The sequence below is a fragment of the Lonchura striata genome, chromosome 2 (genome assembly GCF_050655825.1).
Source record: "Lonchura striata isolate lonStrDom1 chromosome 2, ASM5065582v1, whole genome shotgun sequence".
NCBI classification, from domain to species: domain Eukaryota; kingdom Metazoa; phylum Chordata; class Aves; order Passeriformes; family Estrildidae; genus Lonchura; species Lonchura striata.
Window position 1 is genome coordinate 89299020 of NC_140704.1, and position 23076 is coordinate 89322095.

Here is a 23076-nt window from a genome sequence, read left to right on the forward strand (position 1 = left end):
AGTAAATCAGTGGCTGAATTTTGACTCCACACTGAATGTGTCCTGCCTCTGAAGTTCTATCCCATACTTATCTCTGCCTGATTTTCATGAACCTATTTTCTTTGCATGAGAGAGAAACCTGCTTATTACAGAGCATCACTGAGTAGGCTGCATTTGCAGCAACCTCAAACAATCAGAGTTTACCTGTTTGTGTCAGAACTCTTCAAACTCTTCTGTTAAAAGAAAGAAAACTGAGCTACAGGAGTAGATAAGTGCATCAGGACAAGATCTATTTTTACTTTTTTGATCTTTGTATTGGTTTGGTTTAATAGAGTGGGCTGAAAGAGCCTCAATGCCTGACTTTTTTTATGCAATAGAATTATATTAATGTCTGTCTACAAGTACAGTGCCTATCACCTACCATGACTGGCTTCACCACCATTTGGATCATGTTTCATGACCTGGCATGAATGTTACTGAGGACTGAAATGACAGTGATACACCACTGTTGGCATGTGCTGGCATGAACCTGGACAGTAACACAGATTGCCTACCATGTGAAAGAAATTTCCATCTGGTTTATGGTTCAAAATACTGCTTAAAGATACTGAAGCTTCTTGTTTTATCCAATACATAACATTTCATAATCTTTGCTTAGGGGGGGAAAATATTAGGATTTACAACAATGAGGCCTTTCTTAGGGAGAGGAGATTCTCACTAATATCTGACTGGACTTGAATCCAGGAAAGACCTTTATTTGATTATCATTCCCAAAATCACTAGAAGGAAGAATGGAAAAATATATTGCCTTTTCATAGCAAAACTGTTTGGAATAAAGCTGGTTTTTCTTGTTGAAGTACACCAATGAATTTGGAACTTGCACTAAATATGTTTCATCTGGAAATTTGCTGTCATGTACATATTGTAATCCTGTAGAGTTGGGAAAAAACCCCAATTTTTTTCCCTTATCAACAGAGTTGAAACAATTTCTATATAACCTCACCAATAGTGAGTAAATCCTTTGGAGAGTGAAGTCATAATTTTAATTAGTTTAAAACTAGGTTACTTGATCTTTAAGATAAATTCTACTGATTCTCTTAAACTTTGAAAATTCAGTCATTTATCAAGAATTGGGTGAAGCTGAAATTATATCCATCATTAATTATATAACCTCCACCATCTTTTTATTTCAGGGTCAAAATGCTCTGATTTTTTTTTAAGAACTTTATAGCCAAGCTAATATAACATACTTTTGATTGTGAACAATTTCTAATTGGGAGAATTATTATGGCAGTTCATGTTCAGAAGAATCAATGCTGTATGCTTTTGTTTCCTGCTGTTTTCAATTTTCTTTATATTCCATGCTCAGCTGGCTAGTTCACTGCTTAATATTATTATTCCAGATATGTTCTCTGCCTCCTTGAAATTACTTGAAAACCTTAAAACCCATGTTGAAATTCAGTTTAGCTTAATAAGTTAGTCTGATAACTGGCTGCTCATGAGCTGATCTGACCCTCTTGCCTTGGGGGTGGTGACAGCTGTCAGAGGCACAGATGAAAGCCAAAGGCTTGTTCCCACTTCATCTATCTGTTTTTAATTTAACAGAAGTCTGCTAGAGAAGGAATTCAAACCACTGTTGCAACACAGTCACCTGCTCAAAACAGAAGGATTCTGTCATTTGTGTAGCCCAACAATTCCATGAGAATGTGAATTGTTAACAGAGCACTCTGGGAGTAAAAGCTTTTTTCTATACTTGTCTGAAGCAGGTCAGTGGATGGAAGGATCTGGTTATTCCTTCTTACATTATGTTTAATCTAGAAAAATCTTTTAAAACGCTAGAGAGCTTGAAATAGGGACAAGAAAAGGTATTGCATTTAGTTTTCAACTGATGCAGTGTTTATTCTATTTTGGATACATTGAACTTCTTCATCAGACACTTTGCCTTTTGTCTAAGTGAAAAGCATACTTGTTCAACAAATAGAATCAGTGTTCTTCCTGTTCTGAAAATGCCTTCCACTTTCATCAGTGTTTTTTTCAGTAGAAACAGAAGGACTAAAAAATCATACTGAATGTTGGTGTCTCATTTTAAATAGGGATGTACTTAGCTGAGATAACTTTAGCAATTGTGCTACCAAATTATGAAACAGCAAAATCTCTTTGTCTGTCTGACTATACCAACTGTTGTACAATCATGTTTAGGAGCATTTTGGAAGACCTTTGCATATTCTTGGTTTATCTGCTAAGACAAGCTCTCTTTCTGTTCCTATATTGAGATTAGCTGTGTTTGTTCCTTAGTGCAATGTACTGTAAGGCATAAGTTTCAAAAAGTGCTGCTTGGGTACAAAAAGATATCTGGTTGCAACAACATGGAAATTTGTGCACTGATTTACTCTTCCCTTTGGCCAGTGCTTCCTAATGAAAGTCTTATAAATAATGTCAAACAAGCATTTAATTTCTCTTAGGGAGAAATCACTCTGAGTGCATCAGCATTTGCGTAATAGTACACTGGAAGGCATTTGTCTTATAAATAAAATCCAAATGAACACAAACACATTCATCAGCAGAGATATGTAAAGCACGGTCTGGCAATGAATCAGAATACAAGCAAAACTGGAAAATTATTAGCGCTCTCTTTTTTTTTTTTTTTTTTTTTCAGTGGATTAACTGCACAAACAAGATCTGTATTGTTTGGAGCTTCTGTTTTGTAACTACGTTTATTGATGAAGAGCCCTATAGCTGAAGGAATCTTAAAGAACAGAATTATCTATTAATCCTCTGAGATAATTTCTCACTTTCATTTGGGTTTTGTAGAATGGTAAAAAATGTCAAAGATGAATTTTTTTTTCCTGAAACAAAATTCTAATTGTAAAATCAAAACAACATAATGAATACATATGCACGCCTATAAATGGTGCAAAAATTCCAGGAATTAAATAAGCTAAGCAATTTTTTTTTTTTTTAAACTAATAAGCACTTAACATGAAACAACAGAAGTAATTGTTCAATGGTCTCTGTTTAACAAAACCGTCAGACAAATTTGATTCAATGTTTATGGGGGTTTTTTTATTCCTTAACCATTATTAGCTTTAGACAAATTTCAGGCATTGAATCTGAATTTTCTGTCCACTTTTCTTGGGTATATTGCTGAAAAAAAAAAAAAAAGAAGTTTACGCAATTTTGTTTAAAATCCTTTCCATAGCTGGTTACTCTATGATGAATTTTCTAGTGAAAATCATTCCTTTAAGAATGTTGTTCTTCCAATGTGTATTTTATATTCAGTAATTCTTATCATTTGTTTCCACAAAAGTTATCTTATGGGGGAAAGTTTTCTATTAAAAAGACTTGGCAAAATTCTCTTGGAATCTACTGCCTTCCAAACACTGCTTAAAAATGTTCTGTGAAGAAATTGAAGTAAAAGGAACATATTAAAAACTTCTGATTTTGGCTGATGGCTCTTCTGTATGTATTTTTTACCTTGGGAATGTGAGTCTGTATAGTTAAAATTAGGAACAACATAAAAGATACGTATTTCTTGCTCTTGATCAATACAACTGTAAAGGCAGTTTGCTTTTACTATTTAATACCAGAAATACTGAACATACGGAGAGAAATGTTACCTGATTCTAAATTTTCTTTAAAATGCTTCTCTTCCTTTGCAGAAAATAATCTTAAAATTAGGGACTCTTTCACGATAGGCTTTTTAAGTGCTGTTGATAAATATCTGTAGGCTTATTTTTATTTTTATATTTAATTTTTAGTTGCTACAGTATTTTCATGTGGAAACCAGGAAGGAATGAAATTGCTAGAGATGTTTTTGCAAGACAAAATTTTTGTAAAATACTACACTGGAAGGAGGAAAAATATCTCTTGACAAATATTGGTGTCAAAGTCCTATTGTTATATTTAGCCATGCAAGAGAATGTCAGAACCTGTTCTGTCAAGCATGCTAAAGAAATAACTTTTTTGAAACAGTGCACCAAATAGCTGTAAATTTTTGCATCTTATTTCACCTGATTAGGTGGGAAGATGTTTTACCTGTGTAACCATTTGCCAACAGCTTATTCCAGCTAATTGCAAGGGAAATTTTAAATTGTTATATTTTCTTTTTTATCTTTTCACACAGTTGTCCTGAGGCTCATCTCATTAATATGAAATGTTACACAGATTTCTTGTACCAAATGTACCAAATTTTTTCTATGCTTTTATTTTTTTTGCGAGTACATTATTATAAACATCACTGTATGCTATTTTGACATGTAGGTCACTACACTGTGAAATATGTATTTTCTTCAGTACTTCAATTTCTTTTTCTGCATTTGAACAGTTATTCCTCTTGGTAAAAATATGGCTTTGGAGCAGTGTTAGACTAAAAGATGATATGTGAAGGCAGCTTATGGCCACCTGCTGTCAGGCAGCATTACACTAACTACAGCTTCTCATTTCCTGTCATGATCACTTGCATCTGTTTTCTTCCCATTTTGGAAACTGAGATTGCTCTGCATGATGAAATACACAATAATCTGGTCAGCTCTGACCCACATGGTACTGCTTGTTACAGCAAGCTGGCACAAAATAAGGAATTGTAAAAGCTTATTTTTAAAATTTCATACATATAAAGGTTTATTCTTTCATGAATAAACCTTCCTGCCTCACCTTCAATCTCACTTGACAATATTGAGGAGTATTTAAATTCATTTTCACAATATTCATTTCATATTCCTCCTTGACTGAGAGGACAGATAGGGAGTATGTGCTGCTCTCAGGAGTAAACATGTTGGTCTATCCTATAGAATTTGAGTACAACACTGATGTAGAGGAGCTAGAGGAGCTATTGCTAAGCCTCCTCTTCCTATGACAAGGATGGGGGAGGTATCTTGCAAAGAGTGTTAACTGGCCTTGAATAACACACCCTGCTGTGAACAATAAAATAAATGGCGTTGTTCAACAAAACTCCATTTCCAGAAGCTGCTGTCTATCTTGCTCTTGATTGGTCTTCCAGAAGTTTCATGAACACATTTGTGCTCATGGGAGAACTTAAGCTAAAAGAACTTGAAAAAGCTCTTCTGTTCTTTGCAGCAATGGTGAAAAATTACACCATCAGTTCAGAACACAGCTTCTAATTCCCTCCAAGCTTGGAACATATGCATGTGTGAGCATAGCCCTTCTCAGAAGAATGTGCTCCTTTTTATGGGTGTAGTTTAGCAAATGCCAGAAGAAAATAAAGAATTATGAAAGAAAATATGAAGCCAACAAGAAGCAGTTCCACTAGTAGTCTAATAAAAGGAAAAAAGTTACAATTGAATTAAAAATCATGGGGTTTTGACCACTGTTGTCAAAAGTATTTGAAATTTTCTGTGGGTTGGCAACTGCTAACTAGCTAAAATTTACTAAAAATTAAGAAATTTTTAAATTGAATTAAAAATCATGGGTTTTTGACCACTGTTGTCAAAAGTATTTGAAATTTTCTGTGGGTTGGCAACTGCTAACTAGCTAAAATTTACTAAAAATGAAGAAATTTTTAATGTCTTAGAGTGTGATGCAAAAAAACATCCACAAAAGTTTGGTCCATTACATTGTTGACACAGATTGTTTGAAAACAGATTTAGCCTGAAGATTAGATTTGCTTCAATTACATTTAAATATTAACATCTTTACCATTTAGTGTTGTTCTTCTAGAGTTTTTGTTTTATTGAAGTAGCATGTAAACTTTTGACCTTCCTAAGGAGGTAAAAGACATTTCTACTGCATCCTTATGGGGCTGGATCAACTATTGTTAGACAAGGGCAATATGACTAGGAGTTGCCAGAGCATTAACTGGTTTGCTAGGCTACCTGTGAAATGCCCTGCTTATTTGTCTTTCCTTAACTCTATTACTTGGATTCTTGTAGTATCTAGAAGTCCTACTCATGGATCTAAGTCTTATTACAGCACCAGCTGTGCAAGCAACAGAATGAAAACATGTTTCTCCCTTGTAGAGTTTCTAACTGAAAATCATTAGGATCTAAATGTGAAAACATATACTTTATTGTCATATATGACATAATGAATGCTAATACAATATATTAGTACAATGAGCTCTGATTTCATAAAGTAGTTGAATGAGATGAACTTGAATGGTTAATCTAAAACTAAATTATTCCATGATTTAGAAAAGACAGTGTTCCCTTGTGGCTCAAATAAAGGTTTATTCTTAATAAAGATAGATATTAATGGCTCCATTCTGTTGCCTAAGCATTTTTACAGCTACATTGCAAACTAGGCTCAAAGGCAAAGTGCCAGATTAAATAAAAGCAATAAACATATTTCCCTTTAAAAATAAAAATCCTCTGTCATTCATAGCATCAGAATTGTAGGATGCCAGACTGAACAGATCTATACTCATATGTCTGAAGTAATGTGACAGGGCAATTGTATTGTTTACTCAGTGTGCATGAACTTGCATAGATGGTTGTAAAATAGCATTGCCATTGCTGTCAGGTACTTAATCTTCACAGGTCTGGGTTTTGCAGTCCCGTACATGGTATAATCAGGTAACCCCTGTAATATTCCCAGAAAAATCTAAACCAGAAGGTTTCTCTCTTACTTGTCTTTCAATATACATGTTTCCTTTCAACTTATTATTCCTGTTTGTCTCAAAATTCCTCAGAATTTACCTTTCTAACAACATAAATAATAGTGTCACCCACACAGCTCTGCCATGAATAAATCCTTTTTATGCCCTAAAACTTATTTCTTTATAAGGTGCACTCAAGACTGGCTAGTCAGAGTGCCCATGCTTTTTAAATATTCATATATACAAAGGGCATAGATTATGCCAAAATCAAGCTTATTCTCTGGTTTTATGCACAGGGCTTCCAGTACTGTAGGCTGAATACTGTATGCCCAGCCTTCTGCATGGTTTTCATCTCCTTATAGAGACAGATCATTTTATGCAAGCCAGATCCTTTTTTCTAGGCCCAGAACAGTCTTGCTTCTTATAGAAACAAGTACTTCAAATATGGATAAGCCTTCATGATGAAGTGTTGGGCTTCTGTTTCAATGTCAAGTTGGAGACAAAGAGCAAGACTGATATGGATAAAGTAGATTTCTGCATGATGGTCATGCCAGACCTGGTTCTCTACAGTATAAAATTGTTAGGGGAGTGCTGATACCACATTTTTAGTTATGGGAGTGTCTTTGTTACAGGTGACCACATTCATTTGTCTTGTCACCATAGTGAAACATCCTTGTTTCTCTGACCAGTGAGAGTGATACCTTCTCCAATGTTTTTACTTTCCCTCCAGTTACTAACATGTGTCCATGAATATTACCTGTGTTCGCTCTTGTGACTTATATTGTTCCAATCTTGATGGATACTGACATGCTTAAAATTGTCTCATGCTCTGATTCTGAATCCTCCTGACTTTCAGAAGAATTTGCCAGCTACTAGGTTTAACTAGGTTTAGTATCATAAAGGATCTAAACTACCAATATCTCTTTAAGATATTCAGATCCTCATTCCAGTTTTCAGTCTGTTTATAATATTAAGTCAGTCATTCCATTACAAGTTTCTTCCTTAATTTCATAGATCTCATTATCCGTGAGAGTTTACATTCACTAGTTATTGGACTAGACAGAGTACATTTAATAAAATACCCCTTTCATTCATGTTCTGCTTCTTATGTGCAGCATTTACCTGGCACACGAAGTTATTTTTAGGCCACTGAGATGAATCTACTTGCCCTGTCTTCTCATAGTCAAGTAAGATAAATGACAATAATCTGCATTGTTTTTATTATTGGTTCTGAAATAAATACTTATGAAGCAAATACTTGAGGAATAATGCCTAGGACAGACAATATAATCAATGCCCATAAGTTTGAAGTGCTAATGGCTAGAGTTGTTATTTTAATTAGAGCTTTTAAACTAATTTTTTAGTTAGAATTGCTTTTTCTTCATTATCCCTTTCTGCCCCTCTGACACAGACACTACCATTCCTCATTTGTCAGGAATCATTCTTGGAGCAGTGCCTTCCTGATGAAAGAGGTTGCTTAGTCAAATTTGCCAAAAGGTATATTTTTTACAATGTCATGAAAGGAGAACAGGGTGAACTGAGTAGATGTGATAACAGCAGTGGTGTTGTAATAGCAACTGTCTGAAACACTACTTGTCAGTACCTGTGGGAGCTATTTACAGTATTAATAACTATTCAACCTATTTCATAAGTTGTGACAACTTGAAATCTCTGTTACAGAAGAGAATTTAACTCCAGTTATTCTGACTATTTCAACAAAATTTTGTTTTCTCCAAGTCAAAATAGTTGGTCTTCCAAAGGAAGGGAATGTTCACCAGTGATATACCATTAACACACTCTTCCACCTAGCTGCTCTTAAAATGGATCCCTAATTTCTTCTAGGCAGATTTGCTGTCTTCTCTGTGAAACTCTCTGATGAATTTGTCAAATTTAAGAAAGAACAGTGAGAACAACTGATTTTGTCTTCATCCCCAAAAATTTGACAGGTTCAAATTTAAAATAGCCATTCTGGTATATCTGCTCATTATTAGTGCAGGACATCCACCTCTACCTAGACATGCAAACATTTCCATAAAGAAAATCAACACAGAGCTTTAATTAAGCACTGAACATGAGTCATGAAAACAAGCGAGTCAACAAGCATAGGGTACTGCATTTTCAGGTATAGAACTGCTTTATAAAAATGGATGTAAGACCATGATTTGTGAATCATGGTAGTGCCAGGCCAGCAAACATTATCTTTCCACTTGATCAAATTTTGGATTGTCAATTTTAATTTTAAACAATAAAAATTGCTTTGAGGAACTGTTACAAAGCACTAACTGATTAGTTGAATTAATTGATTCTAAGTGATCAGGTAATGTACTTCAGAATAGCTTAATCTGCTTCAAATTGACAAAACATTGTTATGTATGGTCATTTTTAAGAATGAAAATATCTTTATGGCTAGAAACAATTATCAAAGCTTATAGATTTTTTCTATGGTTTAAAATTCAACGTTGCTGTCAGGATAAGAGTCATACTTCAGCTAGGGAAATTCCTTCAAGAATTCATCTGTTTACTCCTTAATAGCAGAGTACTAGTATTGAGATACGAAAATAAAATATTCAGTGAGTGCAGATTTTCAGAGGTATTTTGCTATGGCAGGATACCATTGTGATGGAATTCTTTGCTGACATGTTGTGCATTGTTAATGTTCCTCTCCTATTCTTTCTCCTGGAGAAAATTTGCTAGTACGTCAGAGTGCATAATTACTTTTTTCAGAAGAAACTTCTTTGCTATTATAGGCTTCATAGTCTTTTGTCTGACAACTTCTATTTATAGAACACTCTGAGTGATCTTCATTTTGAGTCATCAAATAATGTAGATGTACTTTTTGTAGTTCTCTTGAAATTTCCTTTTGACCTAATAATGTATAACAACCTTAAATTTACTGCTTGCCTATTTAACATTCTTATTTATTGCATCAGTTACACTAATTTCTCTCTCACTTCTGTTGTTCTATTTTAGTATAAAAGATTTTGTATTTTTAAGAAAAATTTCTCAAAATTGTGAATAATAGGTATGCAAGAATGTGCATGGTGTGTAGTAATAGTAGCAAAGAAATGTAAGCTTACAGAAGTAAGCTTAAAATAAAATCTGTCAAATCTCAACATGATGGTAGGTATGGCCCAAATTTTGAGATCATAATCTGATGTAATCTCATATCATATCATAATATCTCATATCATAATCATCTCAGACTCTTTCTTGCTCATTTCAAATAAGGAGAAATCAAGGCTGGTATGATTTTTTTCTTCCCTGAAGTCTGAGTAGTCTAAAACTGTGTGAATGACCACATAAAGTAATCAACTCTCACAATGAGAATACTGAAAAGATTTTCCATCTGCAGGTGATACGAAACTGATAGTACATTGGGTTGGTTAGTGGTCCTACATTAGCCAAGTTTAATTTCCTTATTAGAAGATAATCCAAATATCTGAAAACACAATATCTAGGCTTCCTGTCATTTGCCTTTAAAAGACAAGCAGTAGTAATGGCACAATCTTGTCGTGATCCTGGATTGTTCACTGTCAAAATGCAAAAGGTTAGCTAGAAAATTACAACTTGCATTATTAACCTTGCAGTAAATGTTTTAGAAATTTCACCTCCACATGTCAATCCAAAACCCAGGTAGGTATCTACCAGTTCTAGCTGGAACAGTGAAACAGTGAAATCTGCAGAATCAATAACTGTTGTCTGTTCCAATATTTTCCTTCTCCATTATCCAGGCAGGATTAATACTGTTATAGGACCTGTGAATGGATGTCTCTGTTATTGTACATTTTCTTTGCACGAAGAGAACAAAACCTTTTATGCCACTGCTCCATGAAGTAGGTAAGGAACTGATCTGCCTGAAGTAGGGATTTTTTTGGTTACTTCTTTTAGTTAGAAAAATTCCTTGGTTAAGTTCATAAAACAGCCATACAGATGCGGGAACTCAAAATGTCTCTCAGACATTTTTAGAGGTTCCAGGCCTTGGTCAGAGGCATTCTAGACCCCGGCAGGCAGCTGAAAAACAGCTGTGATTTTGAGTTTGAGCCATGGAATGAATTTCCAACTTTGGAGGTGGAACATGCAGTCACAAAAGGTTAGACAGTATAGTAAAAGTAGTTGCAAAACAGAGGGGAATTTTTTTTAGTATTGTACAGGGGGGTTTTAGCACAGGTACAGGGGGGTTTTTACTTTGTACATGGGGGTCAGAATTTCTAAGATGGAGGAAAGTGGGCCGATCCTGTCCTTCCTCTTTCTTCTTCCTTACCTCCATGTTCTTGGTGATGTTGGCACTCACAGATTGGTTTAGAGTAGAAAAGCACCTTGTAATATAGGTAGTAGGTATTGGGGGAAAACTATAAACATGTAATAGGTAATATATCATATAAAAGATAGCAGCAGCCCTGGGTGGGGAGAGAGACGAAGAAGACAGCAGACAGAGAGGATGTCAGTGTGTGTGTGTGCCTCTACCGAGGCCGCTGATCAAACAGCTGCAGTCCAAGAACATAATCTGTTAGATAACTAGCAATAAACTGCCTTGAGACCAAACAGCTAAAGCCTGTGGAGTTTTTCTTTGGAAGCACGGGTTGGAGGAGGAATTTCACCACCACATGGGAACCCAGAATAAGGCCGGGGTTCCCACAACAGACACCAAGAGGCTATAGAAGAAGGTAAAATTACAAAGTGTAATTGCTGCTTATATATACTTCATTTGTATCCTGCATGGTACTATAGTCAGTATGCACATACCTCTCGAAAGACATCAGTTTCCTGTGTCCTTTGGGTAGCAGGCCAACTCATAGGCAATTTGGAACTACTTCTTTTTAAAAGATGTTCATAAGAAGAAGGCAGTTGAGATTTGGTGTTATGTTCAGTCTCAGTTCTGCTACGACCACACAGAAGGCATACTGACTAGAAACACTATCTATTTTCTTTATTTTATTCTGTCCTATCTTTTTCTCACCATTCTTGGAAAGATTGATTCATACAGAGCCAGGTGTGCAGCTGCCTCACACAATCTGGAGAGCACAGGATCATTGACCAAGCCACTGACACCTCCCACCTGGCACTATCTGACCCACTTTGGGATATCTAGAAGGCATTACAGTGTTTTTGTACATGGAGTGTTTTTCCAGGTGTTTTTCTGAGTGTGTCACATGATGCATATGGTCCTATCCATGCAAAATAGCATGACACTGCATTGAAGTTTTCAAAGTAAATGCCCACCATTGAGTTGTATCACATGTTGATAAAGCAACTTGAAGTGTCTTGTGGCTTTTACCCATCTCTTTCCCTGAATTGCTCTGTCCCACTGCTTGCAGCTTGTCTCTAAGACAAAATACTGTATGTATGTGTTTCAGGAAAAGAGTCCCATCAAATCTGTCAATGAGCAGATGGGTAGAGTTACTCTGGATCTCACTTCACATAAACAGAGATTTTCTTTGGAAGTGAATGTAGACTGAATATAGATACTTGTACTTAACCAACAAAATCAATTATTGAATATCCTTAAGACCTTGCCTCAAAGTTTGCTATTTTGTAATAAGATAGCATTTTCATCTGTCCTGCTTCCTTTAACTGTTATTTGGAACAGTTTTTGTGTGAATCAACTTAGGAGAAAATCTTCAAGAATGAATTGGGAAATATTTTTATTTTCTTTATATTTTATGTGCATTAGAATTTTAACATAATTTGTACTAAATTAAAATGTTTGAATAATTTCTCATGGCAGAATGAGACATTTAGAATCACTTGACATCAACTTCTTTTAGATATTAAATTCAGGGAAAGTATACACACTTAAGCAAGTATCTATGATGACTTAGAGGAAGTAAAATATTGTGCAGTTCTTAATAATGTGGCATTTGGTTCTTGTTGAAAAGATTTTCTAGTGGTTCTGCTAATATGACACTATATTGTAGCTTCCGCAATTTATCTCTGTCCTACTAATAAGCTGATTAAAAATAAATATCTTTAACACTGAGATAATAGAAAAGAAGATAGGCTGAATTCTTTTCCCTTTTTTTTTTTTTTGGTGGGTAAGATGCATCAAGTTCATTGCATAGATGAGGATGGGGAAGGTCGAAGCATGCTTAAGATGTTAATTTGTTTTGATGTCACAAATGTCCAGTGTTAAAGAAAATGCACCTGGACTTTTTTAAAGTCAAACCAAAAAACAGAAGAGTCGTTTGGTTCAAAAATGCACAGTGTAGGGTAAGTGCAGTACAGAGATAGTATGAAAAGCTTTACCAAACAGTGGGAGATAGTTTGAAAAGCTTTCCCAAACAGTGTTCTTTTGTGTTCAGTGTTCAGTACAGGGATTTACCAGTGTTCTTTCCTGAACACTGTTTAAAAAGAGACATTTTCCTCTGAAAGTTGATAGATATATATATAAAGATATATATAAAGATAGATATATATATTGTAAGAGCTGCATTCCATTTAGGTAAATGGAAGAAACCAAGGATGGATTTGGGGGGGTAGTGATGAGTTTTAGGTGTTATGAGTGGGTTTGGAGTTTCACCATCCTTCACAGCCTTTTCCACAACTACATTTTCTCTCTCTACTAGAGGAGGTCCCAAAAACCTTTTCTTTCAAGGACACAAAAGTATTCTGGGGAAATATACTGTTTTTCATGTCATCCTTCATTGTACTACTGCATGAATACAGCAATACATCTCAGGAAACATTTGCATATCTTGTCCATTTACCGAGAAAGTTAGAAAGAGATTTTGGAGGCAATGGAAGTTCAGGTGCTGCTTTGTGAACTCTGCACTGAGACAGAGCATTGCCAAGAGCCATGCAGTGATGTCCTTTAGACCATGTATAGCTACGCTTCCATAGTTCAGTATCAGGAAGATAATTATCAGAGGAAAAACTAAACCAAGCAAAATCCCCAGCCTTTTGTACCACCCAGCACCTGGCACTTCTCCCTCATAATCCTCATGCTACTATCACATCTTGCCCATATGTTGCTTCTTCCCCCAAAAGGGACAGGGATCCCCACAGACTCTGAGTCCTGCTGTTCACTTGCAGTGCAACACAATTTGCAGAGACATCTGTTCTGCTCAGGGCTTATAGCAAGGCAAGGAAATACCAGGGATATATCTTCAGTGAACCAGGAGGGTGCTGGTAGGTGCATGTTTTCTCTTCTAAAATTGCTGCCTTCCACAGTAGCTGATCCCACAAAGGAGTGTGCTCGTGTTATTCCACACCTTCAGGTGCAGGTGTCTGGAAGGGAAGAGGCTTCCTTGAGATGCACATTCACTACTGCTCACAATTTGTAGTGCTGAGCAAAGACCTTGCCTGTGTCAAAATGCATTGCTCACTTTTTGCAAAAGCCTGCTGCTATTTTTCTCTGCAGATTGCAACCGTTCCTAGACTTCCACAGAATAATCTGAATTTAACTTTCCTGTGTCAGCCAGAGCTGGTTGAATGCCACCAGTCAAGCAAGTCCTCACCCTGGATTGTCTCCCTCCTTGTTGCCAAAGCTCAGCATAGGTATTTTCTGCCCAGGTACTCCAGACTTTCCTACTTCTGTAGAGCAGGAAAGTAGATCCAGATCTCAATACTGAGCTCTGAAACATCTCATTTTGAAGAGGCCAACTACTGATGTTCTCACTTTCTTCACTCTGCAGCAAAAGTTTGAGATCACTTCAAATTTAGAAGTGACATTTTTTATCTCACAGACTGGTCAGGAATTGCTTTATCTTTCCACTATTCAAATGATTTATTATTCATATTTTATAAGTCTTTGTATTTTTTTCTCCACACATTATAAATTCTTTTTGAGCTTTGTTTTTCTGAAAGCAAATCAAAAGATAATGTGAAGAAAATTACCTTGAAATCTAGGTCTGTCATCTATTGAATTCCACTTGAACATTCGTAACCATCAACAAACTGTATGTTTTGTTTCTTTTTCTTGTTTCTTGAATATCAAATCTCCTATTTCATTATTTGTCTTTTTACAATTAGCCTTCTAACAAAATGAATATTTCTACTTTCCAGTATAAAATATATGAGCCCTTTTTACTAATGTTATTCTACATTAAACATTTCCAATCATAATTTTTCATTAATAGCCCAAACCTAATTAAAAAAATAAATTTACTACTCTTACACTAAAATATTTAAGCCTATTAACTGAAATATAGGCAACAAATTTAACATAATAGCATTGGTTTTCATATTAGAACAAAGTTGTTTATACACTATAAATATATGAATTTAATGTCTATATATCAACTCAATTAAATTAACTCTTGATTATGCATTTCTCCAGCTATGAAAATAACTCGAAAAGGCAAGACTGTGACTATATACAGTAGTTGCTAAAAATTTGTAACTCATAAGTCCATGCTCTGAACCATGCTGTTTTTTTTCAAATGAAATACACTGTGTTCCACCACAGTCTCCCTCTCTAAGAGATTAATGCCACCTCTCTTCACCCATTGTGAATGTATAACCCCCAACCTATCCTGGGGGCAGAGAATTGCATCACTGAAAAAAGCAGGTAGCTGGTACCCTGTGCCTGCCCACTTACCCTGCTCAAAGAGGTGTCCTTTAGGACTCTCTTCCCCCACTGGGCTTTCAGAAGTCTGTGCATCCCTCTGAGACTTTCTTCTGTTGCTTTCTCTAAAGTTATTATGTGGGATAATATAGTTTCTGAGATGCTTCCTAATTTATGACTTAAAATAGAGATTTATGTCCTCAAATATATTGTGTTCTGAAATATTTTCTAAATTATCAGGGAAAATTCTTCCTTAATTTCATCTAATTTTTCCCACAATTTTTTTGGTATCATACTGAGTAAAATCCATTAGATCTTACTGTTTAGAAGCATTAAATATTTGTTGAATAAGATGAATTAACATCTGCCTTTCTTCCCTTATATTAATAATAATTTCTTATTTCTGTCAGTTTCTTGCATTACATTTATTTCCTTCTTGTAACAAAACATTTAGAATGGAAAAGCATCTTCCCTTTGTCACTAACCTAGAGTCAGAGAGGAAACTGTTACTTCTGCAGTACGGAGTGATTACTTTCATTTCTCTGCACCCCAAAATTGTAATTCCCCTGGGTTGGGCTATTAGATGCATATTAGATGTCCTAGGATGGTAAGTTACATATATGCAAAAACCATTGTCTAATGTCTTTCTGCACTTACCATAATTAATGATAATCAACAGGAGTATTTAATTTATCAGAAGTTAGTTGTATTTTACCACCAAGAATTTGAATAAGGCATAGAGCACTTTAACAACTTCCTTCCATCCCTGACAAATACAAAATCCGATTCCCTATCAACAGCACCTATGAATTTAAATATTTTTTAGATATCTTTGTATAATCAAAATCTCATAATTAAGTAAATTTCCTAAGGCATTAACTGAGAGTCAATAACAAAATTAACATTTATCCCCTGCCAGATCATTCTGTCAAACAAATTTTCAATGCTTGAAACTATTTTTAATTTGATATTTGTAAAATAATCATTTTACTTTGGGCTTTGAATTATTGAAGATAAGGCTAACCAAATCTCTCCTCTTGTCAGAAATTGTAAAGAGGGATACCCAAATATATTTAGTTTATTAGGCTAATCCTAGTAATATTTTTGAAAAGTATTCCTGTTGATTCTGTTGCCTGTGCAGGCTAAATTTGTCTTTGCAAATAGAGAGTTGGTTTTGAAAAATATGATTTTGATAATGAACCTTGTCTTCATCATGTAAAGATTAAATGTAAAAATACATTTTTACATTTAGGAGGTCCTGAATGTCAGAAGACATGTTGGAAAGAAGGTCTTGATGCACCTGAGAATTCAGTTTATTTTTCAGTAAAAATGTGGTTTGAGGTGATTAAAAGGTGCAGTCTAATTCCTTGATGGGGGTCCAAACAAGATCATTGCAAACAGTGGTGTGGTTGTATTTATTTCAAACTTAGTGCTATATACAGATCAAAAGAACATTTTGTTTAGATGTGGATTTGTTGTTTGCTCTACCTAATCCCTTTATCCAGCCTCGTTCCTGACTACTGTTTGTGTTTAATTTCCTTTCTTTCTCAACCTTCTCTTTTCACTTTGATTTTTCTTTTGTAGTCTTTGTATTTTTTTCTGGTTTAAGAATTCTTTCTTTAGTCTTCATGGGTCCATACTATAGATCTGGACTAGTACTGTATTATAACCTTGTTCATCTGTCAAGAGGTCACTATGTTTTTCACATGTGCTCACAGATGGACCATTACCTCATCTACTACATTGTGCTGGTTTGAAAGTAAACCAGTGGGAGAAACAAATCACACACAAATACCTTGACAGATATTTAAGGTCAGAGCTACAATTTAATAGAAAGATTACAATAAATAACAATGATAAAGAAAAACTGCTTTAAACCCACAAAGTCAGAGTACAACCTGGCACCCTCTTGCTCAGGATGGTGGTTGCAGTCTGATTTAGCAGTGGTTGCAGTCCTGTTGAAGTGATGGTTGCAGTCTTGTTGAAAGCAGTGGTCCTGTGGAAGGTCTGGGTCTCTTCTGATTCCAATGACTGCTGTTGGCTGTGGTAGTCCGAGTCCCCAAACCTCAAGATTATATACGCTCAGATTCAGAGAGGAATGCTCAATACCTCCCCCAAGTCAGGGAATTTCACAGTGAAATTACATAATCCTGTAATTATTATAGGATATTTTTGGAATCCTTGATGGTCATTGCAGCTGCCTGTTATGTTGGTGCCTATTGAAGCATTATGGCCCATTTGCAGAGATGACCTCACTCTGGATATTTCTTCTCCCTGATCCCTGCTCAAGTAGACACACAGACAGTGATTCATGGATAACCATAGGATTCACAGAATACTCTTGACAAGAGATTGCATACAGTTTATCATAATACGGACATATATATGACATGTCCCAGTCCTCCATAGCGCCTGAATCCTGGCAGACTATCTTAATTTTGTGGATAGTCATACAACAGGATAGACAAAGCTTTCTTATTTACCATACATGCATCCCATCCACAATGAATGAAATATAGACAGAACTACTCCTAGCCTTATGTTCTTCCCTAATTTTCTAAATTTTTTGGGAAGGGACTGGAGAATGCCTTCTGCTGAGAGACCATCTAAAATAACAAGAGGAGCTCTCTGTAACTAATCACAAACATTTGGCAACTGAAAATTCCCTGAGCTGTCATGCTCTTTAACTGCTCCAAGTTTCCATTTTAGAGAAAGGTAATTGGACTTTTCTGAGATCAATGTGGGATTTGACCTAACATGTACAGACTGTGAGTATCAAAGAGTTCATGGAGCCAATTCTTGATGTTATTTTATTTAGCAATATTTGCAGCCATAAAGAGTCTTTTGTTTAAAGTAGATTGTTCATTTCAACTGGGTCTCTTTAATAATATCTTAAATAGCCTGCTATACCTTTTGCACATGTTCAATTTGAATTATGACTATTGTTTAAGACTACCACAGAATGTCCTATACCAGAACTTATAATGTTAGCTTGGCATTTTGGCATTTCTGATGTCACATTCTTTCGAGTGCATTCAGCTCTTTCTTATGTAAATAATAGCTTTAAGTGTGTAAATTAGATGCAAAATTAAGTATATTTGTTGCTGAAGAGGATTGTGTGTCAGCACTGGAGCTGTAAATTTCTTATTTTGAAGAGAGATTTTTGGTTTTTTCCGGTTTTTATGGTCCAGGAAGTATATAATCGATTTGGTCTCTTGTCATCACAAATCGATTTTTAGAACTGTGTTTTGATGAATCCCAAAAATATTCTAGATGTTTTTGTGTTGTACTTATCACTTGTACACTATCACTTTTTGTGGTATCGCCACAAAACAATTTGTTTATTATAGAGGAGAATGCTTGTTCTTACAATTAGTTGTCAATCTGAGGATTTTGTTGTGTATATATATAGATATAAATAACAGATTTTTCATCTCTTTTGATGATGCTTTTTACGGATATTTTTCGTTGTTTCTCTGGACAGGAATTGTTCTATTTTACATATCTGTGTTCTCTACAGTAGTTCAAAAGAAACTCTTTAGAGCCTTTAACTTTCCCATGTCCCAGTTTGTTAAATAATTCCAGCTATCTTCACTGATACAAGTCATAATTTTCTATTTTTAATGTGGAGAAAATTAAGTTTATACTTTTTATAGTTATATGTTTGGTTCACATGGCAAGGATTTGTTAGGGGGGAAAGTTACAGGAGTGGCTTCTGTGAGAAGCTGCCAGAAACTTTCCTTATATCTAACAAAGTCAATGTTAGATAGTTTCAAGATGGACCCACCACTGTTCTTTTGCCTTAAAAAGTTTCTGAAAATGTTCCATTTTTAGCAGCATACTTTTATGCTTTTTTCTGTACAGCTTCTAACATTTCATATATGTGTCTCTGTGGGTTTAATTGCTCCTTCCATTTGGCCCTGAAAAAAGTAGCTGGCCCACCCATTGGATTTAATGATGTCTGTGATTGCTTGTGAATAAACACTCTCTTGGTGGTAGTCATCAGCACTATCAGTGTGACAGGCTGTCATCCCCCATGTAGGTGTCAGTGTGTCTTACAGCAATCCCGAATGGCTGCGTTATAAACCCATTATGCTGTTGTGCTCAGTGGGACCAGATTTCACAGCAAGAGCCTTGAAATTATATAGCAACCTTAATTTATTCAAATTCTCATCTTCACTTTCATCTACTCTGTAAATTTTAATTCTTAGCTGGAAATAATACTGATAAGTAAATATTAGCAAATTTTATTTTTAGCTGAGATGTTCCGATACAATGCTGGATTTCACATCTTTGCTGTGCTCAGTGGAGTCAGTAACATGGACTACAGAATTTGTAATGATACAAATCATCTTAGGGTTTTATTTGTAATGGCACTACCAAAAATGAAAGAGCTTGTAACTCGCTTTCACTTTATAAGGTTTCAGATGTTGTGCTGTTTTCCACACAGAGACAAGTCAAGTCCATTTCCCTCTACCCCTTGACTACAAGGTCACTGGCCATGAGTTTGCCTCTGCACTCTGGCGGAGTGAAATGGTCAAAGGAGCATACATGAGGCTCTACTTTACCTCTTGGGGAAAGCTGAAAATAGCAGGCAGCTGTCCCAGCAGAAGTAAAGACAAAGACCAGATTAGCTTCCTGGTTACAAATGAAAGATTACAAAGAAACAAATGAAATTAGATTAAATGAAACTACTTAGGACTCCCTTGGCTTTTTAGCTAAGGAAGTATGATATTTAGTAAATAGCATAGAAGATGTTTAAACTTTCTAAAATATGAGGGAAAGCCCCTACTATTCACTTGGAACATGTTTTTTGTTATATGCTGAAACACTAATCCTGCCTGTGTTCACAAACCTGTTTCTTGAAATTCCCTTATTCTAAGCATTACTTTTAATAGAATATTGCAGTTATTTAGAAATATTTTATTTAAGATAGCTCTACTTTTTATGTCTTTCACATGACTTTTGTACTTACTTATGCTACGACAATCTAGGGAAATTCTGAAGTTTTTTCTTCCAACTGTTTGAAGTTCTGACAATGGGCCTAATCTTATAATTTAATTGCTATCACAATCTTTGGTTACAGGGGAAATTTTACTTTTGGCTAGTCAATATCCTTGCTCTTTCATAGTTTTTAAATGGCTGTTCTTTTGTGTTGTGTTATGTGTGGCTCTGATTGAGTGGTATATTTACCAGTAATAGCAGATTTATTGTTCCATGAAGCATTTGCAATTGTGCTTCTTTCAAAAGAAACACTCCTTTTATTTTTTTGCAATCCTTATATTGTCTGACAATTTCCATGCAGTTGATTCTGAATGGCAGGAACAATAGCAGTGCATGCTTCATAATTTTTAGCTGAAACAAAATCATAGTGGCTGAGAAAAGTAATGAAATTCACTCCTTTCATGGTCATCTGTGAATATTCTCAATTTCCCTGTGAGGACATAATGCTTCCCTTGAATATTAATACCCATTTGATTCTGCCATGCAGTTTTGGATTCAGATTCCTGAAATAAGTTGTTAAACGATCTATAGAAAACCCTATCAAAGAGTATCAGAAGTAAACTTGAGGTAGCAAAAATGTTTCCCTAGTGCTTTTTTTTCCCCCATGTTGTCCAGAGGTTTGGAGAAAATAATTTATTCCTACCCTTGGGCATCAAGAGCTTTGTTAGTCACTACCCATTCTTCATCTCTCTCTCTTCTCACAGGTGTAGCACCAATGCTTCTCATGGGATTCTGTGAAGGAAACAGTACTGTGTCAGGGAATTAACATAACTGTTAACAAGCTCCATAACTATTCTGCATGTTAAACTTAATGAAGATTTAGAAAATACTACAGGGATCACTTGATGGATTATTTTTCCTAAGTAGTAAACAGCATTTGACATGAATTCAAGCGAAAAAAAAGGTAGCACTTTTTTTTTGCTATTACAGCTGCAAATTTGCCATGGCAACCCTAATTATTAGTATTTCTTTACCAGAGCTATCCCCAGACTACATCTAATATCCAGGCAGATTATCATCTGCCAAGGCAAAGATCCAGTTTTAGCACTGTCTCTTGCTAGTGACATACTATGTAGCACACGTACCATGATTGCAGTATTCCATACTGTCAGTCTTTCCACACAGTGTTTTTTTGGTTGTTTTTTAAAATAAATAATTTTTAATTAGTTGTAATGTTTTACTTTTTTGTTTCACTTATTTATTTCTTAATACCTTGATTCATTGAGGTTTTAATGTCCACTGTACAGTTACCACCCACTGTGCACTGAGTAGAGTATGGCAGTATCTGCTGATGTGATACAGCTTTTTTACCACTGTTGTAACCACTCCAGGGCTTGGTTTATACATATTTTCCTGTTGATTTTTCATAATGAGTAAATTGTCATAGAGAGGAATTGTCATGGCAATGAAATTCTTTCTCAGTGGGAATTTTGAAAACATGGAATAGAAGAAAATCTGAGTCTGTGTGAAGGATATGGGAAAACACTGAGAGATGCAAAATCTACATGCTTTTATATATTTTAGAATAGTGCTTTAAAATACAAAAGTTTTCTTTCACATGGAGTTTTTTCACATGAATTTTTTTTTCTTTGTTCATATATTTTTGTTTGGTTCACAGGGATCATCTTGAAACTTCTGTCTCTTGAACAGCAAGAATTCAAACTGAGAATTCTGGCCACCATATTAAGAAGAGATTCCTTCACATCCCTGTCTAATATGTTTTAAATTTCACATGATGCCTGTCACCAATAAAGTATGTCTTTCTCATCAAAAATGACAAAAGTACAAAACCAGCTATGAAATCTATATAGAGGGCTACTTATGCATGTGCATATTAAAAAAAGTTTAACTTCACCAAAACAGGAACTTTTGTTTTCTCTGTGTATGATCTTTAAAATTTAAGTACATAATCAATTGTGTTTTACCTGCGTCTTTGTCAGAATGTCCAAAAGTTGTGATTAAATTAATTAAAAAAATACTACAAATAAATAAATGCTACAGTTTTAATGACTCCTAGAATATAATGTTTAGGTCATAAACCATTTTATGTATGACAAAATAATATCTTAAGGCTGAAGCATGAAGAACTTTTCTTGATTTCTCTTTAGGTTTGTTGCACTTCTACGATATTTTATGTCAATATTGGTGCACTTGCTTCTGTTGATCTTATCTGACATGAGAATGATAATGATATATTCCAATATGGTTAATTTGTGATCTCACCACTCTGAAATCAGAATAAGACTCACTTTTTGATCTCAGACAATCTTTCTGGAGCATTTATCACAAAACTACTTTTTTCTTGTGTGGTAATTTCCACCTTTTCTCTGGCATAAACTAATGTTTATATTACATGGTTGTCTATTCTTTAATATTATTAATAGCTGTTTATCAACAGCTAAAAGGTGCATGCTGAGCCATAAATAAAAGCCTGACACTCTATTATTGCTGCAAAGAAATAAGCAGCTGGAAGTCGTAAACTAAATGCATTTGGAGAAAAATAACTGCTTACTACTTCACTATATATTGCTACAAGATGTTCTGCATGGCTTTATTTATTTGAAGATAGATGCCCTATTCTGAGAAGCTCTAGGATGCTGTAGGTACAAATGATCTCTCTATCTGGAAAGTTATTTCTAGCTGCTACATCATATTATTTTCTAGTAAACGGTTTTGTGGCAGCTAGGACTGGTTTGTCCTTGGACGCTCAGTGATTTGGGGGTAAAATCTCTCCCCATTACTTTGGTTGACAGAATGAAGTCTGACACTTCATAGAAGTGTGATATTTCCTATGAGAAAAAGCGTGAAGTAATGCAAGAGATGGAAAAGGGCTAAGCTTATGTCCTATCTCCCTTTCTGGCAGGCAAAAGTAACACTTTGGGCAGGTGCAAGGTGAGAAAGAAAGCCCCAGCTCTGTACCACCCAGAAATGTGAAATAATCTATTTCCTTTTTCCAGGCAAAAGGAGGAAAAATGTGGCCTTCTTAGAGCTACCAGACTCTTTTGTATCTCCTTGTAGGCATATTTTTTTTTTTCTA

General features: G+C 35.2%; 1 long non-coding RNA gene across 4 annotated transcripts in view; it reads left to right on the forward strand.

The window, feature by feature from the left end:
- Nucleotides 1-23076, forward strand: part of LOC146768331 (uncharacterized) — a 55457-nt gene that overhangs the window by 5351 nt on the left and 27030 nt on the right. For 3 of the 4 annotated variants that reach the window (XR_014952799.1, XR_014952798.1, XR_014952800.1), the window contains exon 3: nt 21658-21792. This is a non-coding gene — a long non-coding RNA (uncharacterized LOC146768331). Of the gene's footprint in view, nt 1-21657; nt 22033-23076 lie in introns of those variants that run through there. The other variant, XR_014952797.1, reaches the window with a different exon arrangement.